The 23,151-nt window shown below is 36.4% G+C and overlaps 1 protein-coding gene across 3 annotated transcripts in view; it reads left to right on the top strand.

Annotated features, from left to right (window-relative positions):
- Positions 1 to 23,151, top strand: part of M7BP (Myosin-7a binding protein) — a 246,315-nt gene that overhangs the window by 2,013 nt on the left and 221,151 nt on the right. The window lies entirely within an intron of this gene.

Genomic DNA, 23,151 nt, shown 5'->3' with positions numbered 1-23,151 from the left:
CTAAGGGTCAAAGAATTGTGATATTTAAACATGTAGATCATCATTTTAGAACCAGGTGATAGATTCCAAAATTATTGAACTGTTTTTATACCCTCAGCCTTTAGGCTAGAAGGGTATATACACTTTGATACGAAAATGTGTGTCGAACAGTTCAACCCAGGGTTTCGGAGTCGAGGTATTTTTGGCTCGACTCCGACTCCAGACGAGTTTTTTCACGACTCCAAGTCCGGCTCCGACTTCGACTCCGGGTCGACTCCGAGAGTAAAATCCTATACCACTAAAAATGAATAAAATTTGCACAAATTTTTAACTTTTTCCTATATTTTGGCCTATATAGGCTAATGTGTTAGTTTTCCTTACATATTCATTATAAAGGACATTCGTTCGAATACATTCGAACATATCAATATTGTTTCTGCCGAATCTTACATTGAAAAATAGCAAAGTTAGAACGTTTTTGTCGGTTTTCCTTTTTTGCACGAGTATATTCTGGACGGAATTCTTCCGTGTGAGAAAATCTTTAAGCTTTCAAAATAAGTAAAATGAAGGAGTTTGTAAAGGACTACATGCAAAACAATTATAGGCAATTCATGACCAAGTTTCAAACTGGATGTAAGCCAACCTTTTTAGTGTGCTTAGCCTCAAAAGAAGACCCCCATTGTAAAGCTCAATAACAGTCATTTTTCTTGATTTTTTTCCGAGAAAACTACGTAACTTTTTGGCAGTTTTGTTTTCTTCATATGAAAGAGAAAAATATTACGAAGTTTTGAGGCCGTCTACGAAACCCTGTTTTTATTAAAGCATTGTGGGGTGCCAGCTTTAGCTCGAAAACCAGTAAACAAATTGCCATATATTTTTGTGGCCGATTTCGAGAAAAACAAAGTATATGCTGCAAACAAAATAAAATAAATTGTTCCAATCCAACGCTCACACTAAGGCTATATTTTTCCGATCGACTTAAAAATTTGGCAACCTATTCTATGATATTAATACATTCTACTTTTTTCTGAAATTTATACACATTTTGAACATTGGTGTGGAAATATTTGAGATATAGTGTGTATTCTACCCAGCACGTAGGCAGATGGAAATTTTCGGGAACTGAAAAATTAGCACACGATGAGATTTCGTGCATGAAAATATTCTACAAAAATGTTGCTAGGAAAATTTTATGTAGGGTCGGTCCACTAGGACAAGAAATCGATATAGCCATGTTTTCACTTTTTTATCACTTTTACCCGATCCTTTCTCATGAAAACTATGATTATATATTTCACTGAATTTCGTATGTGATTGTGTAGAAAACTCGGACTATGTCTGGTCCTGGCGAACAGATCCGGTTATTTGAATGTCTACATCTAAATTCCTCATCAAGTATATAGAAAGAAAGGTTCCTCACTGAAAACATGTCATCTAAAAATGATAAACAATGTCTCCAAACTGAGATATAACGCTATTTTCTCAATGATGGATGGGGGTCAATGAAAAAATTCATTATGTCATAAGTCAGAAATTTCAGCTATGGGATCCTTTGGGGTTCTCAATTGGGGCTTTCATTCCGAAAAGGAATTTTTCCACCCCTAGATCTTGAATTCCATTTTGTGCCACAGGGTATTCAGTAAGATTTCCCATAGAGACCAAACAGTATTTAATAGAAGACAAGGATGACTTCTCATAAAAAACTGGATGAGAATACCAATAGGCCTTTGTGGAAAGAGCAGTAAGACTTCTGACGAAAGAGGTTACAGGTCCAATCTTAATTCGATTGTCACAGAGCATTATTTTTGGTTGCAAAAATGTAAAGAATCAATTAGATCAACAATATAGGGATGAATAGACTACACTTCAGAGGATAGAAAATATCCTGTGAATCGTCTCTTAAATTAGTATAATATACCGTTTGCATATATGTTTTCTTATACATTTCTTTTAAAATAAAAAATGATTTTTAAAAAAAATTGTCTTGTTCCAAATTTTATGTTATACTTCTATAACGTGGAAAAAATTTTGCCCGGAGTCGGAGTCGACTTATTTATTATATATAGTTATATTTCAACCGATTCTAACCAAATTTTGGGTATCGTAATATTTTGTCCAAACTTAGCTTAAGTTCGAAGATGGGCCATATGGGTCCACTCCTTCTGGTACCTCCCCCACAAAAGTTCAAAATTTTTCTGTAAAATGGTCTGAACGATAACTCTCGAAGGGAGCAATCGATTTGGTCAAAACTTTGCACATCGTATTATTCCTTCCAGATATAGATCTGTTTCGAATATGAACTATATCTGTCCACTCCTTCGGGTACCTCCCACACAAAATTCGGATAAAGTGAAGTTTAAGGGCTCCTCTCGGATGGTTTTGCAATTTTTTTCAGTAAGTTTTCTTTGCGGCTCCCTTTATGACGGTACAATTTTTTTCTTGCGGAAGTCCATAATTCCTGATATATTGGCCTAAAAGCTCCAAGAAACCCTGACGGCATCAACCAAAATGCCAAATCCGCAAGATAATCCTCGCAGGGAATTTCTGATTGGTACAGGCTTTGCACATCGTATTATTTCATCCAGTAATGTATGAGGTTGGAATATGGATTGTATCGGTCCACTCCTTCGAGTACCTCCCACACAAAATTCGGAGAAAGTAAAGTTTAAGAGCTCCTCTCGCATCGTTTTGATTCTTTTTTCAGTAGGTTGTTCTAGCGGTCTCATTTACAACGGTGCAATTTTTTTCCGGAGCAATTCAATACCTCCTGTGATAATGGCCAAAACCCTTCTGGCACATACTAAAATGGCTATTGGTATATGTCATTGATTTTGTTTAGGCTCACATTATGGTACGTACAAATTTTAAGGCAAACTCGTGATACAAAATCAATATATTTTATATACGGCATAATTATTGTGTTTGGTTTGGATTTTTTTTTTTTGTCAGGGGCAGAATGTATATCTCCGTCAGCACAGCTGACTGATACATTCTTACTTGTTCATTATACTCTCAGCTAAAGAGACACAATGTACGGGAAAAAGTGTACCTCATTGAAATAATAGCTTTAGACCCCAAGTATGTTTGGACGAAATCCGTTTCAGAAAATTTGGAGTCGATTTAGCAATGTCCGTCAGTCTGTCTGCCTTACAGGCTGGTGCGCACGATAACTCTCGAGCGAATGACCCGATTTGGTCCAAAATATGGGATATATCGTTCCACTCCTTCCGGTACCTCCCCCACAAAAGTTCGAAAATGTTCAGAAAATTTGTGCGCACTTTAACTCTTGGGTGCCACCGTGGTGCAATGGTATGCACACCCGCCTTGCACGCTGAAGGTCGTGGGTTCGATTCCCCGGCCAGTCAACATCAAAATTTTCAACGGTGGCAAAATACCCCTCGGTGATGTTGGCGACATTTCCTGAGTATTTCAGCCATGTAAAACTTCTCTACAAAGTGGACTCGGCGATAAACAGTAGGTCCCATATCATTGAGCTAATATGAATCGGGGTGCACTCATTGATATGAGAGAAGTCTCCCTTGTCCCGTATAGGATGTTTATGGAACAATTATATATATATTATATAACTCTTGAAGGGAGTAACCGATTTGGCCCACACTTTGTACATCGTGAAATTTCTACCAGACTTAGACATGGTTCAAGTATTGACTCAATCGGACCACTCTTTCGGGTACCTCCCACACAAAATTTTGGAAAGGTTAAGTTTAGGACCTGCTCTCGAATCTCTTTGATTTTTGTTGTAAGAACTTGTATTCACTGCCCCCCGTATGATGGTACACGTTTCATTGGGGTGAAGGTGCAAAAAACCCCTATGAAACCGTGTCACAGTGGTCGCTACCATTGGCCAAAATTAAAAAATGGAAGTCTAATTTTTGGTACCAAATGTGTTCATATCTACTCCTAACATGTTAAATTTCTCTAAAATAAATTTGTTATGGATTACTTCTTACTGTACTCTTTGAGAATGACACCAAAAAAGAGAAAATTTAACAGGTTGGATTTCGAGATGAATTCAGTGCAAAAGTTAGGTGAAAGTAAAATATCAATATCAAACTAAATGAACTCTATATTGACCAAACTTAATTCGAATATTGAAAAACAATGTATTAACTTAATTTTTATGCAGTTTTCTATTTGTTAATTTTTGGGATTAATTATTGAAAACGTGTGTTGACTGAAGGACTTTTGTAATATCATTCTTCAGTATAATTAAATTTCATGTAAAGTTTTAATTATGTTCCCCTCTTTTCCCCCAACGAAATTTGTTTTAAAAGATCAGTAGTAGTCTACGGATTATATTTTTCAAACTATCAGCTGCAACTTTCCGCAACTTTGGAACTGGTTCCCAAAATACCAAGGGTACTTCTCAGGGTGTTTTTGTAATTTTATCAAATTTGCCGGTGATATAATTCAGCTTTTTACATATATATAAGAGAAGCCTTTGTGCCGTTCAGTTATATGAAGGATACGTCAAAATGTGGTCCTCAATGTAAAATTTGAAAAATTCAGCCATTTATTACGGCTAGAACCCTAAAAATACCGAATATTGGACCGTACCTATTTATGGGGACAAAATCAAAGGGTGGACCTACATTAATCGCCAATTTTCTGGGGGTAGCCTACATCCAGGAAAGATTAAGTGGCATTTCGGCCATTTCGATTTAATAACTTATATAAAACCCTCAAAATTCCGAAAATCGGGCGGTACAATTACATGGGGACCCTATCAAAACGTGGACCCAGTTCAAAAAATATTTACAAGAAGGTTTTCTAACACTAGGGAATACCGATAGCCAAATTTTAGCCAAATTTCATTGAAAGATGTGGTTAAGACCCCCAAAATGCCTGAAATCAGGGGGTACCGTTCTATGGAGGCTATACATAACCTTAGACCTATGTTGATTTTTTTGCTTCTTTTTATTTGTGTTGCTAAACTAGCCTTTACTGAAATTTTCGTATTGACATCTGCTCAGGAAGTATTTTTGCCCTCTCTTCCCATACAAGTTCGACCACAGTGCGTGTGTAGTGGTTGGAGCGCAAGACAACTCCCGAACGGATCAACCGATTTGATCGAAAATTTGGCATTCGTAATATTTTGTCCAAACATAGTTTAAGTTCGAACATAAATCATATCGGTCCACTCCTACAGGTATCTCCTCCAAAAAAGTTCAAAAATGTTCGGAAAATTGAAGGGAGTGACCTATTTGGTCCATACTTTACCCATCCTAATATATCTACCAGATATAGATCAAGTTCGAATATGGACTATATTTGTCCACTCCATCGGGTGCGTATCGCACAAAATTACGGATAAATTCAATTTAAGACCTGCTCTCGAATCACTTTAATTATTGTTGAAGAAACTTGCATTCGCTGCCTCAATTACGAAGGTATAAGTTTTTTCAGGGGCAAGTCCATACTTTTTGAGAAAACAGCCCGAAAGGTGTAAAAAATCCCCTATGGCACCATACATAGTGGCTGGAGAGCATGATAACTCTCGAACTGATCAACTGATTTGGTTCAAAATTTGGTTTTCGTCATAGATTCAGTTCGAATAATGAAAAATGTCACTTAAATGGTATGCACGATATCTCTTGAACAAATTTGGTCCAAACTTTGGATCCCCTAATATTTTATCCAAATTTAGTTTAACTTATAAAATGGAGGGTACCTCCCCCACAAAAGTTCAACTTCTGTGTCTAAGTGCAGCTTAAAGTCTGTTCGAAGATCCTCTGGAAATGTATACCGATGCTGTTCGTTGTGGTCCTGTTTAAAGTGATATTATGTTTTCCGTGGTTAAGTCCATGCTTCCTGGCATACAGTCCAAAAGTTATACGATGAATTACTGAACTAACTATTGGACGCTATATCTATCGAAAAGATATGACTCCCAAAATAAGATCCACTGCCATAATGGACCAAGTCGGTCCATTCTTTTAAGTACCTCCTCCGCAACAATTTTGCACTTAAATCCTAATCCACATTCTTGTCGGCAAGCTCAAATGTCCAATAAGGGCCACAAAATTCTGAAAATGCCCTAAATACATTCGATCTGTCCCTAGATCAACGTTTAAATTCATATAGGCTGAGGGTATATCTCTGTCGGCAAAACTGACTGATACTTTTTTACTTGTTTCTTTTTAGAAAGTAATCCAATTCATCTGCATAGGAACACTAGATACACTTTTCACACACTTAGATATAATTTTGGGTGTATAGTTGTGGCACTAATATAATAAAATGTTTAGCTACATATATATGTGAGCGCCAGACGTTTGTGGAATTCCGAAATAAGATACCGAGGAACCACAGAGTAAAACAGGAGCATCCCCAAGACGAGGTGATATCTCCGGAACTCTCTGAAATTCCACACATTCCAGACGGCTAAATTGAGGCTCCTCCTGAACATATTAGTCATTGGGGCCCTGACTATTACCACTGACTACCTTAAGATATTGGGTGTAACGTTCGACAGCATGTTTAATTCGTGCACGCAAGCCTCTGCTATTTGCGACAAAATTAGAAATAGTAAGAAGGTTCTCAAGTCGCTGGCCGGCAGAATATGGTGTGCTGATAAAGAAAATTTATTGTAATACAAATGGCCGGTCTGTGGTAATCTCTGCGGCTCCAGCTGGTATAAAAATGTTAGCGCTATGCAGTGGAAGAATATTCACCTGCCACCTCATGACACCACTGGACAATCTATAAAGATTTTACCGGTATATCAGCACAACAAGATGTTGTCGTTGTCTCTGCCACAATCTATTGGACAGGCTTCCCCAGCCGTCCACGTCAGGAGAGATCTTCGTTATCTGAAGAGGGAGGACCAATGATACAAGCGAGAACATCTAGATCATCGAACCTATCAGGCACGTTTGAAGAGCATTCACAGTGATGCAGTTGCGCAGGCAGTACAAAGCTACAGTGTGAATGCCGTACTTGGAAACCACTTCCCATCCATCGCAGTAAACACGAGTGGTTTTAGCCCAGTTAAGATCCGGAATTGATGGTAAGATTCCGAACACATGCCCTGCATGTAGATCATTGATGCTCGCTCCCTTACGGTAGCGTAAACCAAACCACACGTATTCTCTCTTTATTTCTGATTTGCCATTGCTTAGCAATGGGGAGAGTGTCTTACCACTACTAATACACCAACTATTCTGAACACCCCTGATGTAAATTGTGGCCGCATGACTCTCTACATTTGTTAAATTGCCGAGCAAAACCTACTCATCTGTCTCCTGATTTTTTATGCACGAAACCAGTCCAGGTTGCAGAACTTTTAAATCTGGATGCAGAAGAAACGGAACCAGATAACTGAAAAGATATACAAACGAAAATATATGCGTTGCTACAACTACAACAACGGGCGGACTACGTAAAAGGAAACTTTTAAATGAGGTGAAAGGAGTCTTAATTGATGTATTTATGGCATGAGCTTATGGTAGACCTGCAGGGAGTCTTAGCTTGTCTATAAGCTTTTATATACGAGACGAGTTCTTATAGGCAAACATAATAAACTAGCGGACCCGGCGAACTTCGTCTCGCTATTAAGGAATAAAATTTCATACAAAAACTCAATTTTCGATTTTTCCAATTTTCCGACTTTTCCAGAGAGATTTTCCAAAATTTTCTTCCGTAAAGACCTTCTCCTCGAAAATACGAATAACTGACAAAAAATTTTACAGAAATCGGCCTATCCGTTCTCATTTTATGAATTACTATACATTTTTTACACCATTTTTATATATATATAAGATACTTTGTAGACGATATAAAGGGAGCCGACCCGACGAGCTCCCCATATAGTTGAGACTCCCTCTCTGTAGACGAGTTGAGAGTGCGAAATTGTTTGAAAATATGAGGCTAATAAATAATTTGAAATGGATTTAGACATATCTTTAAACTGGCGATTTTAGAACTTTTTGATAAATATTGTTGTCCACGGAGGGGCATCATTTCACAATTGTTCATAAAACAAGTAAAAAAGTACCAGTCGGCTTTGCCGACAGAGATATACCCTCAGCATGTGTGGATTGAAATACTTTTTTTTCAAAAAAAAAAAAAAACATATATATTACACAAGCCTGCGAAAAACATAGTATAGCTATATTCGGTAATATATTCGGTTTAATCCCTCCAGCCACTACATATGGTGCAATAGGGTTTTTTTTTGCAACTTACGGCCTGTTTTCTCAAGAAGTATGGACTTGCCCCTGAAAAAAAAACTTTTACTGCCGTAATTGAGGGAGCGAATGCAAGTTGCTTCAACAAAAATCAAAGTGATTTGAGAGCAGGTCTTAAAGTGAATTTATCCAAAATTTTGTGTGGGAGGTACCCGAAGGAGTGGACGAATATAGTTCATATTCGAACCTGATCTATATCTGGTAGATATTTTAGGACGTGTAAAGTATGGACCAAATCGGTCACTCCCATCAAGATTTATCGTGTGCACAATATTTCCGAACATTTTTTAATTTTTGTGGAGAAGGTACCGGAAGGAGTGGACCGATTGAGTCCATATTGGAACTTCATCTAAATCTGGTAGACATTTCACGATTTGCAAACTAACTAACCGATTTGCAAACTAACTAACCGAATCGGTTACTTCCTTCAAGAGTTATCGTACGTACAAATTTTCCGAACATTTTCGAATGTTTGTGGGGGAGGCACCGTAAAGAGTGGACCGATATAACCCATCTTCGAACTTAAACTAAGTTTGGACAAAATATTGCGAGAGCCAAATTTTGGACCAAATCGGTTGATCCGTTCGAGAGTTATCGTGCGCTCCAGCCAGACAGACAGACGGACGGACATTGCTAAATCGACTCCAAATTGTCTGAAACACATTTCGTCCAAACATACTTGGGGTCTAACATCATTATTTCGATGAGGCATATTTTGCCCGTATGAAAGTGTATATACCCTCGTTAGCATAAATGCTGAGGGTATAAAAAATCGTAGATAGGAATATTTATAGTCGACCATGGAAAGAAGATTTTCCGATTTGCTCTATAACTAAAAGTCGGCTTAGATTTTTAGACTTTTTAGACCAAACGGTCGACTTATCGATGAATCGAAAGCTGAATTTCGTATTCCTAAGGACTATCTGTACTGCTTTTGGATGAGTCTGTATTATTTTCAGAAGAATCAGGTATCGCTGAGCTGGTAAACGTGAACACGGTTGCTTCCATTGTCCTCTTTCGCTTGGATGGGTGGATTGGCACCAGCAGGTTTTCCGTTACGTTGTTCCTAGACTATAACAAATAAAAAATTGTGAACTAAGGTCAATAAGGCAACTACAGCATGAAAACCAACGACCAGAAAATCATATTGGGAGTTTCTTGAAGAAGAATACCAGAATCCGCTTGGTTCGATACCAATCCTATCTCCAGGCGGTACTAACGCCATCAACTGAAGAATAAATCAGTAGACACTATCTTCTATTGATGTACTTCTATTCTTGAGTGGTAAAGTACAGATATTTGTCCAATTTCCACAATTTTAAAAGAATTTTTAATAATGCCAAATTTTTTTTTAGTTTTTTTTTTGAAAATTGGTTTAAATTTTAACAAGTAAAAAAGAGTCAGTCGGCTTTGCCGACAGATATATACCCTCAGCCAATGTGAAGTGAAACTTTCACCTACGGACAGATCGAATGTATTTAAGGTCTCTTCAAAATTTGTGGCCCTTTTGCGACATTTGAACTTGCCGACAAAAATGTGGATTAGTAGTTAACTGCACTAAGACACAAATGTTGAACCTTTGTGGGGCAGGTACCTTTAGGGAGGACCGATATGGGCCATTTTAGAAGTTAAATTAAATTTTGACAAAATATTAGGAGATCCAAATTGGTTGCCTCATTCAAGTGATATCGTCCTAGAAGTTGTGGACCGCTATTGCCCCATGAAACTAAGTTTGGATATAATATGACGAAGACCAAATGTTGGACCAAATCGGTTGAACAGTTCGAGAGTTATAGGGATTTTTGTAACCTTTCGGGCTGTTTTCTTAAGAAATATGGACATGCCCCTGAAAAAACTTTTACCGTCGTAATGGAGGAAGCGAATGCAAATCTATATCTGGTAGATATATTAGGATGTGCAAAGTATGGATTACATCGGTCACTCCCCTTAAGAGTTATCGTGCGCACAATTTTTCCGAACATTTCTGAACTTTTGCGGGGGAGGTACCTGAAGGAGTGGACCGATATGGCTTATCTTCGAACTTAAACTATGTTTGGAAACAATATTACGGAGGCCAAAATTTGGACCGAATCGGCACATCCGTTCGAGAGTTATCTTGCTCTCCATCCACTACACACGGTGTTATAGGGGCTTTTTGCATCTTTCAGGCTATTTTCTCAAGAAGAATGGACTTGCCCCTGATAAAACTTGTACCGCCGTATGGTGGGCAACGAATACAAGTTGTTGCAACAAAAATCAAAGCGATTCGAGAGCAGGTCCTAATCTGAACTTATCTGAAATTTTGTGTAGGATGTACCCGAAGGAGTGGACCGATTGAGTCCATTTTGGAATTTCTTCTAAGTTTAGTAGAAATTTCACGATGTGCAAAGTATGGATCAAATCGGTTACTTCCTTCAAGAGTTATCGTGCGCTCAAATTTTCCGAACATTTCCGAACTTTTGTGGGGGAGGTACCGGAAGGAGTGGATCGATATAGCCCATCTTCGAACTTAAACTAAGTTTGGACAAAATATTACGAAAGCCAAATTTTGGACCGAATCGGCAGATCCGTTCGAGAGTTATCTTGCGCTCCAACCACTAACACGGTGTCATAGGGGTTTTTGTAACTTTCAGGCCCATTTTCTCAGGAAGTATGGATTTGCCCCTAATGAAATTTACAGCGTCGTATAGAGGACAGCGAATACAACTTGCGTAAACAAAAATCAAAGCGATTCGAGACCAGATCCTAAACTGAACTTTTCCGAAATTTTGTGTGGGAGATACCCGAAGCAGTGGACCGATTGAGTCCATATTGGTACCTCATCTAAGTTTGGTAGAAATTACACGATGTGCAAAGTATGGACCAAATCGGTTATTCCCTACAAGAGTTATCGTGCGCACAAGTTTTGCGACAATTTTTGAACATTTGTGGGGGAGGTACCTGAAGGAGTGGACCTATATGGCCCATCTTCGAACTTAAATCGAATCTGGACAAAATATTTCGATACCCAAAATTTGAACCGAATCGATTGATCCGTTCGAGAGTTATCGTGCGCACCAGCCAGCCAGAGAGACAGACAGACGGACGGACATTGCTAGATCTACTCAAAATTGTCTGAAACGGATATCATACAAACATACTTGGGGTCTAAAACCATTATTTCGATGAGGCACATTTTTGGTCGTATCAAAGTGTAAATACCCTCTTTAGCCTAAAGGCTGAGGGTATAAAAAGCTTTGAATTAAACTTGATTTTTGATATTTTTAAATTCTTTAGAGTCGTTTTGTTATAAATAAGCATAAAACGGTCAGCAAAATTTGCACATGTAAATAAGAATGCCTGCAAAATGTAGGAGACGGTGCTATTATTTTTTCGCAGCTGTTAATTCGCCTTTCACCTTGGTGATGTCAAACAATTTTCTTTTTTTTTCAAAACATTTTTGAGAAAAAAAGCCAACAAATCATCACTCTTGTATATCGTCTCGTTAGGGTTGAGCGTATAACGAGAAGGACTCAATCTATAATAAAACAATTTACATTTAACTTTAATATGTCTTCTATATGATCAGACAGGTGTATGGCCGCTATGTTCACATGCTACCATGGTAGCACAAAGGGGTGATTTCAGGGGTTGATATCTACAATAAATACTAATTAACTTTTTTAAATAGTCCATAAAAAATTCCAGACAAAACACCAGTATTAATTTAAAAAAAATGCTTATTATTTATTTTTTAAATGTTTATTTTTTAAGTTTCAAGTTGAACCTAACAAACTCATAGTTTTTTTTTATTATAATATAGATTTCTACAGAAAGGCAGTCCTTTTACTAGCTAAACGGTAATTTACAATGAAAGACGATTAAATTAAACATTTTTTAATTATATTTAAAGATGTCAGGGCGATTGTTCCGAAATTGATATTAGAAACGAGTTTCAATGTAATACTGGATTTAATCAGTTGGGCCAAGTTTTTCTCTTACAAATCACTTGTTCAGTTTAAATGTATCCCTCCCAATGGACTACTGCAATGATTTCCAGAATTACTTAAAAAGCTTGCCATACAATTTGTTTCATTGGTGATATTTTTATGTATTGCCTTCAAACACTAATGAGACTAACGAGACTCAATATACATATCTACATAAGTGTATCGCAATAATTTACCAATTCTACCTTAGCTATATTAGTCATATTTCTTTCCAAGTTTCACACACTTGCTTAAACTTACTCTCATAATTTTCCATAATTAAATTATCCACTTTTTTCCTGTACCTCTGTCAAACATTGTGTTTTTTACTTAAATTACATTTTCAATTTGTCCAATTGATTGCAGCTGTGTGGCATTTTTTTGTGTGTGCTAAGGACCCTATTATGTTACAAATGTCCTTGAATGCAATGCTAACGTAAAGCACAGAAACGACAGAATAGTTTTCCCTGTCTTGTTTTTCGTTTTTGCTAATTTCCCTGCATGAATGACTAACGACACGCAGCAAGCTCAGGGGCAACATATGCAAGCAGCAACATTCACGAAATAAGAGATCCTGCTGTCGTGGCACAGACTTTAAGGCTCCGCGTAATTTAATGGTGTTTCCCACCAAAATACAATGACTAATCATTTTTATTGTTTGGCTGTTTGTTCTGGATGGTTGGCTGGAAGGAAACCTTGTTCTGTTCCCTTAGTGGCGAGCAGTAAGTGAATGAGATAGAAATGTTAATGCTTGCCATTCATTGACTGGAACTGAAGTTTGCATTAAATTTTCTGCTGCAGCGTACATAAAATAGTCTTGGCTCACATGCAAACTCATGGCGTAAGGTAAAGGTAAAACAGATTCGTTCTCTGAACAAAGGACGAATGCATAAGTCCTTGAGAAGTGGTACATTAAAGCATTTAACCCCTAATTGAATTGAATTTCAAGTTATGCAAAAACATTGTAGCGTGATTAAGATTAATTAATATCTCATTGAGCTAAGCAGGGATAGCAGATAACATCTAAGATAAATTACCAAATACCTTGGCAGCTATTTCCAGGAATGTTTTCTCACTCTCAGTTGTATAGGAGGAGGAGCAGCAAAAAACCTTCCACTTGCATGCTAATAGAGTCATTTGTAAATTGCTTATCTTGAGAATTGCTGGCGGTATGGCAGGCAACGAAGCAGAAAGAAACATTAAAGCTTTTTACTTGGCACTACAACAACGATGAGACTATCTATCTTCGAGTTGAACGTCAATATTATTGACCCATTTACAGGTGAATAACTCGAATTGTTTTCAAATTTATAATGGTGTTTCAGTATCAGTCAGTCACTCAGCACTCAGCTATGTTTTAGCTAAACCTCAGTGTGTTGGAGTTGATGTTGCTGAATTCTTTATTTCGCTATAAAATTATCATCCATCAATCAGTTGTTGTCGCCGATTGATCAACAGAGGCGTTACTAATTTTCTTTATTTGTTGAAAGTTAGAAGGAATTAGTTCCGATAGCAGTTAATGGGGAATTCATAGTTCTAGAGGGAATTTGAAAGTTGTTTGGAAAATTACTATTTAAAGAGTATATAAAATCGTAAATTTTTAAGTACAGGTAGAAATAGGTATTAAGTAAAAAAGGTAAAAGTTGGTAGTAAAAAAGTGTTTCGTAGGCGGTCATCTGTCGTGCTCAATAAGTTCCCATAACCCCTTAATATATGTAATGGACTTCCATGTACTGGTCTTTTAGTACCCTACAACTCTACAAGCATTACCTACGCCATTGTCTCAATTCCTAGATTTATGATCTCTTCGTAGTTAGCGTTTTTTATGGAATCTGTAAATATTGAAATTATGAAAAGATTATGATCTCTTTTTTTTCAGTTTATTGTTGTTTGTTGCAACTTTTTTTATTACTGCTGTCGTTAGTTAGTCAACAATATTTCTATTTCCAAATCATCATCAACACCGACAGACAGGCTAAATTACAACAAGCCCTCAAACTAGCTGACAACTCAACAACAACCAGTCCGTCAGACAGGCAGGCAAACAGTCGTGACAATTGTGTGAAAATTTACAATTTATACATAATTTATTATTTTGTTATTATGGCAATTTCGGTTTTGAATTATGGATTTTCAAACTTCATAAGCTACAATTACACAGGGCTAAACATGAAACAAGAGCTAGACTTGCATTAAAGAGTTGGTTTGTGCAGCCGAAACAAGAAATAACAACAACCAGATTTGATTTGATTTCAATCAATTACCTTCAAAATTACATTTTCTCTCAGGCCTCAAATCAAGTAAATCATGAAATTATTGTGTCATGACGTTTGGATTTTTTTTTTTGTTTTGGGATCAAAGGGTTAGGCTTGCCACCACTAATTTGCATTTTCTTGCCTAGTTAGGAGTTAAACATTGGGGTTAAGAGGTTTGTTGAAGAAACATTACAATTGTGATTTGCATAACACCATCCCTCACCACTATCCCACCTTTTAGTTTATGCTTGAGTTATACAAAGTAAGATTTGCAGATCATTTGATGAAAGCTGTTGTTGGCCAATGTAAAACTAAATATGACAGATTTTCAATGCCGCTTTGGAGTGGCGCTATCTGGTAGCATCTAGATGAACATATTGAACACACCTTTTTGGTTTGTATCTGCACTAGTTTGTATCTACAAAATGCTCACTCTCATAATTGCTCTATAATTAAATTATCCGTTTTTTCTTTCCGCCCACTCAACATTGTGTTTTTTATTCGAATTTCATTTTCAATTTTCCGCAATTGTTTGTATCTGTACGGCATGTTTGTGTGTCCTAAGGATCCTATTATGTTACAGATGTCCTTAAATGTAATGCAAACGTAAACCACAGAAACTATAGAATAGTTCTCCCTGCCTTGTTTTTCTGTTTTGAAAAAAGTTCAAATAACAGTTGACAGCACTAGAACTTTCCGACAGTTTTTGTCGTTAACTTACTGAAAAATATTGTTAATTACCAAAATTAAAAACGTTATAATTTTACCGATTTTTCGGTAACACAAAAAATAAGTTTGAGAATCGCACTACAAGTTTGTTAAGGAAGCATTACAACATAGGCTGACTTCCGTATGGTCAGTTGCTTGGCAAATGACTGCTAATATGTGAAGTATTATCTGTCTAAACACCGTAGCACTTAACAACTGCGAAGCTACGTGTTTCAAAACGTAACAAATACGCATTTTCAGCGCAGGTAAAAACAAACACCTATCATTTTTATTTCTGATGCAGTTAGGTGCATTTTGACGAAGTTTAAAAGACACAAAGCTACTGATGATACGGAAGTCAGCCATATTGTGATTTGCATAACACCACCTCTCAAATCTTCTAACTTGTGCTTGATTTATAACGATTTTGATGATTGTCAATGTAAAATTTATTAATTGTGTACATATTAGCAATATTACTAACTACGAGTAGATAGGTTATGGGCGTTCTCAATATGGCAGATTTTAAATGCTATTTTGGAGTGGCGCCGTCTCATAGCAACGAAATGAACATACTAAGCACACTTCTAGGTTCGAGTCTACGCTAATTTTGTACTGGCGGCATCTAGTGTCAAATAGGTGAACATACTAAACACTATTGTTTCGTTTGTGTCTATGCTAAATCCAGTGATGGCAACGCCGCTGGATGACGTGATGGCAATTCTGCCAAAAATCTGTCATCTTACAATACCCATTACCTATCTACTACTACGCTCACAATTTATTCCATTTTTAACATAAATAATTAACCATGCAAACAAATTAATTTTGAATTAATACCTAATTATAGCCTTAGACATTTTTACTCTTAGAAAACTTCATAAATGTATTCAAAAGAGATTATTTGAATTAAACTTTAAGAGGTTCATATCCTCCAAAGACTTGTAAAGGGTATATAAGACTATTTACAGCAAAATCTATGGGTAGAAGCTAGAATAGCTAGGTAGAATAACTTTTAAAGTACCTCTATTGTCAGAAAATTTTACATATCTTTTTAGAAGTAAGCCATTTTGAGGTCTGTGATATGTAAAATGTTCTGTTAATAGATGCCTTTTAAAAGGTATTCTAGCTATAGAATATCTGTAAGAGATCTTCTACTTGCCAAAAAAAAATCAAAAGTTCATCTACCCATAGAAGTCCTGGAAGTGTGTTTTATCCTTACAAAAGCTATAAAGGGTATATGGTAAAGGGCTCACTACATCTGTAATCTGTAAGCGGTATAATTTTTATTGAAAACCTTCGAAGAGTCTTCTATCCACAGTGAAAAAGAGACTTCGGGTTATAGTTGGCCTGTAAAGCATCTACTATTCATGGTACATACATATATTAAGTGTTTTTCCATAGAAACCAGTAAAGGATATTATTCCATCTAAAGAAGAAACCATATAATAAAGGTAAAGGGTCATGTAACTGTAGAAGTGCTGCAACGGGGCCTTTAGCCATGGAAGACCAGTAAATGCCGTTATATCCAAAAAAGAAGCACGTCTCGAATCGTTTTAAAATTTGTATACCCTCCACCATATGGAGGGTATAATTAAATTTGTCATTCCGTTTGTAACACATCGAAATATTCGTCGGAGACCCTATAAAGTATATATATTATTGATCAGCATAAAATTCTATGTCGATTTAACCATGTCCGTCTGTCCGTCTGTCTGTTGAAATGAAGATACAGCTCGCAATTCTAAAGATAGAGAGTCAATATTTGGTACAGAAGTTGTTATTACTTGAAGTATGGTTGGTATTGAAAATGGGATTTATCGGTCCACGTTTTGATATAGCCCCCATATAACGGTACCTTCCGATTTTCGGTATTTTTAAGATTTTAGCTTCATTATCCTACCAAAATGGCTGAAATTTGGTATTTAGTTATCGTTCGGTGTATTAAACTTTCCATCTGAAATTTGTTGGTATAAGTCAACGCCTTCATATAGCCCCCATAGAACGGTACCTCCCGATTTTCGGTATTTTGATGGTTTTAGCTTCATTATCACACCGAAATAGCTGAAATTTGGTACTTAGTCTTCGTGCGGGGTATACAATTTTCTCCCAGAATTTTGTCGGTATCGGTCCATGCCAACATGCAGCCCCCATAGAACGGTAACTCCCGATTTTCGGTATTTTAAAGGTTGTGACCTCAATATTCCACCGAAATGGCTGAAATTTGGTATATAACCTTTTTGGGAGTATAAAACTTCCCCATCTAAATTTGTCGGTATAGGTCCACGGCTTCATGTAGCCCCCATAGAACTGTACCTCCCGATTTTCGGTATTTTGAAGGTTGTGGCCTAAATATTACCCAAAAATAGCTGAAATTCGGTATTGAAACTTCGTTGAGCGTACTCAATCTTCCCCTTTACATTTGTCGGTATAGGTACATGCCTTCATATAGCCCCATAAAACGGTACCTCCCGATTTTCAGTATTTTGAACGTTGTGGCCTCGATATTCCACCGAAATGGTGATATAAAACTGTTCCCCAGGTATATGTCTGTACAAGTCCACGCCTTCATATTGCCCCTATTCCCGTCTAAAATCCGTCGGTATAGGTCCACGTTTCAATCAATATCCCACCGAAATGACTGAAATTCGTTATTTAGTCTTCCAAGAGGTTATAAAATATTCCAGAACAGTATTATCAGTATAGGTCCAGGTCTTCCTATATCCCCATAGAAGAGTACATCTTGATTTGCGGTATTTTTTAAGTTTTAGCCACACTCTCTTATCGAAAAATTTGGTGTTTAGTCTTCTTTGAGTCTAAAAATTTTCCATCTGAAATTTGTCGGTATAGATCGACGTGCCTCACATTGTTTTACCGAAATTGCTGAAATTTGGTATTAAGTCATACACGAAAAGAAACTTTTCATTCTATTTTATTTCAATACAACTCGTATTGGAAGGTATAACAAGTTCGGCCCGGCCGAACTTAACACCTTTCTTACTTGTTTGCATTAGGATTTCCTCGCTGTGACGGTACAATTATTTGGGGACTGTCAATAATTCCCGAGATAATGGACCAAAAGCTCTAAAAAAAACCTGCCGACTGACTGATGAGCAGGATAACATAATGAAGGTATTCTTAGTGGTCCCGTTTGACAAGACCATACTACCTGACATCGTGGTCCATCTAACAACAAACAAATCCTGCGGCGATCAACTAAAATGGCTGGTGGGCTACTAATTATCGAATATAGTGCTTGATATTGGTCCAACCGTTGCGCATTGTAATATTTCTCTTAAATGTATACCAAGTTCAAAGAAGAACCAAAAGTTCAAAACTAAAGCTTATGTAAAGTTTAAAGTCATTGAATTTGATCATTTTTTGATGTATCGCAAAGCAAATTGCGCTATCTGTCGAAAAATTATAAAAATATCTCTATTTGTTCAAAAGTTACAGAGCTTTGACCAAGAAAAACATTGAACCACTGTTCGGCGTGCACTCATTGATATGAGGGAAGTCCCCTTGTCCCTTCGGGGATGTTGTGGAATAAATAGATCATCAGTAGATCATTTATTAAGCCTTAATAAGTGGAATACATATAAAAAGCACAGTATCCTTTGGCCGACAATTATCACACTTAATTAATAATTATCTTGATACGAGTGTACTTTGCTTGCTTGAAATCCATTTGATTTTGAAAACGTATTTCTAACCTGCTTTGTTGAAATATTGCTCGCTCGTCCGGTAATTAAGCGACAGCAACAACAAAAATTATCACTTAATTTGAATGTTTAATTACTGCAGTGTTGACTGCTGCTACACATGCATATTTTATTATATCTCCAAACAGAGATCATGAACTTATCTTTTGTGGGGAATCCGTGTCAAGTTCATTTCAGGCTTTGTTAAGTTTTCAAATAAATTTTAACTTTAATTTGCGGGCAATTACATTTGTTTTTATGAGAGATAATACAATGCAACTTTTCATATCAATCGGAAGTTGTCATTTGGATTTTGATTTCAAATACTTTGTATTAATTAAAGATATACATTTATAATTGGTGGCATATTAAAAAGTGCAAGATTTATAATATTTGAAAGATAAGAGGACATACGTGACAGGTATAAAAAAACGTGTGTGTGAAGGCGGTGGAGAAATTACTACCATTTTCAAAATTATATATCCACTTCATTTCTTCTATGCCATTAAAATGTTATGACGTTTAGAGATAATGTTCTCATTTCCAAATTGTGTCTTTATTACACTTAACATATTTGAAAATAGCAAAAAAAACTTAACACAAATTTAAAGCGTGTTTTGTTGTCATGTCTTTTTTAAATTATTAGGAATAATCTGAAAATAAAATGAGAAGATGAAAGAAGAAATATGTTTGTGTAATTAACCTTAAATGTGAACAATTAAAAAACAAGTTTTTTTAAGAACTTTTGCTGTTAAGCAATTTTTTTGGCTTGGTTCAAATGGCCACTTGATGTCATGATGAATAACATTTACGGCTTACATACAAAAAAATCGGTCACAAATAAATGTGGCACAGCAGCTATTGAGGTATTTCGCTGGAATTCATACTATTGTCATGAAGCCGAAAAAGAAGAAGATAAACATCAGCAAACATGGAATTTAAAAACACAAAACTGTAATGATTATTACCAATGTTGTCCCTTAATTAAAGAAGTGAGCTTTTTCATATGTCCCGAAGCAATGATGAATATGTTATGATGTTAATGATACATTGCCTTTATTCTTCTTCTTCAGCTTTCTAAAATCAGCTTCTTGTGACAATAAGACAACAGGCAGGTTGTAATATAATTCGTTAATCTCCATATTCCGATTATCTTTAGAATATCCTTATAGGTTATTCTTTCTATAGAACAATTTTAAAGACTATACAGAAGAACCGCGTTTCTGTTTTTGAAAAACTATATAATAGGCTAATATTATAATAGTTATTAGCAAATCAACGGTTTATGGTTTTTAGAAACGAATTATAGAATCTTAGCGCCTCAAAAAATTAATATGAAAACAAATATCTCTTACACTTAAGCACAATTCTCTTCAATACCCACTTAAGCATTAACAATCAAATTTAAAATCATCTTGTTGGCCAATATTAAAACATCTTAACGGAAATAGTAAAGAAACATTTCTTTAAGGTTGTAACAACTTTGGCTAAGAAGATTATTTGTTTTCAATTGACCACAACCGAGCTTATCGCAGAGATCTGTTGGCTTTTTAAGGAAAAACAAAATGTTTTGGCAATTTGCCAAGTTAAGCAAAGAAGACGAAGAAGAAAAAATCTCATCACATCTCAGTATTTGCTAGCTGACAAGTACCCAAATGGTCATAGGAATGTGAGTGAGGGAGCAAGTGTGTGCCATTTAGACCTCCAAATAATTGATGATTTATTAACTGGCCACAAACAAAAAGAAACACCAACAACTACACAACTGAATAACTTTCTAACAATTATGGCTTTGTAGGTTAAATCAAAACAAGATTTTATGCGATAAGTTGTAAGGACGGACAAACATATCTTTCGTTGGACCTGGAATAATAACCACAAGCCACCACACACAGAGAAGAAGTTAAATTTTAAGTACGCAAAAAACAATACCATAAAAAGTTTTTTTTGGAAACAATAGAAATTCTTAACATCTCCAAACGTGTGTTGTTTGGTTTACATCTGATAAATTCGCTTTTTTTTCTTGGCGAAAAGAAAGAGAAATTTTTATCATCTCATTAGAATCAGAAAAAAGATCAAAAGAAAGACATCTTCTGGGAATTTCAAAGAAATTGACCATAGGGTTAAGTTTAAGTTCATCACTGATTGATCGATAGAAATTTGGGGCATTTATTAACGATTTTCGTAGAAATTAAAAATTAATTTGATTGAAAAAAGGGAGGATCATGTAATTTGTTGTTTAAAGACAAAACACCATTAACGTAAAGTAGTTGTGAACAATTTCCATATTTAGGGCATTTAAGTGGTGACCATTACGAGGTTTACTAGTAGAGTTCCTGGCCTAATAATGAAAACGCGAATATCTGTCGTCAAAAATAATTTTTATTTTTTGAAATTTTGCCTGTTAGGGCGAAGATCATTTTTAATGATTTTTTATTAATATTCTCGTTTAGAGTTAAGCTTGATAATCAGAAATTATTTGCAAGTGAAAAAGGAAAGCCAAGGACTCGAACCCACATAGTCACCAAATTACGTTACCTGGTCTCATTGGTGGTAAAGCAAATCTTCGGCCGTATTGACTATGTAATGGCTTCTCTGTCCTAGAACTTAAGTACAAGTATCCGCGTAAATGTATAAAACACATTTGCATTTGAAAAACGATAAGTTCTAGGACAGAGAAGCCATTACATAGTCGATACGTCCGAAGATTTGCTTTACCACCAATGAAACCAGGTAACGTAATTTGGTGACTATGTGGGTTCGAGTCCTTGGCTTTCCTTTTTCACTTGCAAATAATTTCCGATCATCAAGCTTAACCCTAAACGAGAAAATTAATAAAAAATAATTTTTATTGTTTTTTAAAGTATTCTCCAGCTTGCGCTCAAACCAATTGTTGAAGCACTTTTTCCACTTCGAATGAGAAACCTCCAAAACATTTTCAACGTTTCAAAAGCATCTCTGGCGACGAAAATCATTGAACACGTTTCTTTTTCTTGATGCGCGGGCGTAGAAAGAAGTCATTGGTTGCCAAGTTAGGGCTGTACAGCGAATGGCCCATTAATTTCACGTTTTGTTCGGTCAAAAAGGCGGTGGTTTAAATCGAGGTGTAAAAGCTCGCATTTTCATAGTGCACGCTGATACGTCTTCTCTTGTTCGTTTTTCGTATTTCTCCCAAGATTTTAGGTAAACAAATTATGTATGATGTACCACTCAGAATTGACCGTCCTACGTTGCTCAAGTGGAATAGTCGAGACATGACCAAAGAGCAGGCGACAATTTGCTGCGAAGTGATTTTTCCATGAACAATTTTCTTTGGATTTGGCTCATCTGCGAAGACCCCCACTTTCGACTGTAGTTGTTTGTTTTTCTGTATCATACGCATACATCCATAATTTGTAACCTGTGACATAAGATGGTCACAAATCGTCATAAGATCGATCGTCTCTTAAAGCACCTCGAACATATTTTTTCAAAATTTCTTTGGACCAATTCACAACAGCCTTTTTGAGCGATTGACAACACTGTGAACAAAAATTTTGGGGCAGAGATAATTCCTTTTAGAGATGAAAGCCCTTGGTGAGTATATTAAGAATCCCAAAGGACAAATCCGCCGTGAGTCGAACTTCCGCGTTATGGCGTGATGAAGTTTTTTTTTAGTTGTCAGTGACGGCCGTACCTAAAATTTTCCGCGCGACATTTTTGCAGAACCTTTCGAAGCTGAAAAACGTCATCGTGTGGTATTTTTATAGTGTCTCTTAAAATAAAGGACGAAAAGGACATTGAAGGAAGCGAGTTAGAAGGTCGAAGTGCTCTACGAAAATAAACCTCATTCGATTTGATCGCAGACATGTCATCTCAAAAATAAGCTAAAACAGTTAGCAAAGACATAACGCTAATTTCAGATGCCTTACAGGTTCTCTAGCAAAAACTTCGCTATAACGCGGAAGTTCGACTCATGGCGGATCTGTCCTTCGGGGTTCATAATATACTCACCAAGACCTGTCTTTCCCAAGAGTAATTTTCTGTGCCCCAGACTTTCACCTCCATTTTGTTGCACAGTGCAACCTGTGATGGATCAAATGAGAACAAACCCTTTATGGACAGGTATGCTATTGGGAGAAATGCCCATGGATGCCTCTATCTCACGGTATGCCAAATGACGATCTTGCATTATCAGTTCACGCACGGCATCAATATTTTCTCAGACGGAAGCTTTTTAGTAACCCTCGTATATCCTTGTTAAAATAATATATTAGTAGGTTGATGTGTAAGAAAGAAAGTGCCCTAGCTACAGGTCTTTTAACAATATAAGATCTTCTACAAGTACTAC

The sequence above is a fragment of the Musca autumnalis genome, unplaced genomic scaffold (assembly GCF_047663935.1).
Source record: "Musca autumnalis isolate F117 unplaced genomic scaffold, ASM4766393v1 scaffold_5, whole genome shotgun sequence".
NCBI lineage: Eukaryota > Metazoa > Arthropoda > Insecta > Diptera > Muscidae > Musca > Musca autumnalis.
The sequence above is the reverse complement of the archived record's forward strand: the minus strand, read 5'-3'. Positions and strand labels throughout refer to the sequence as shown.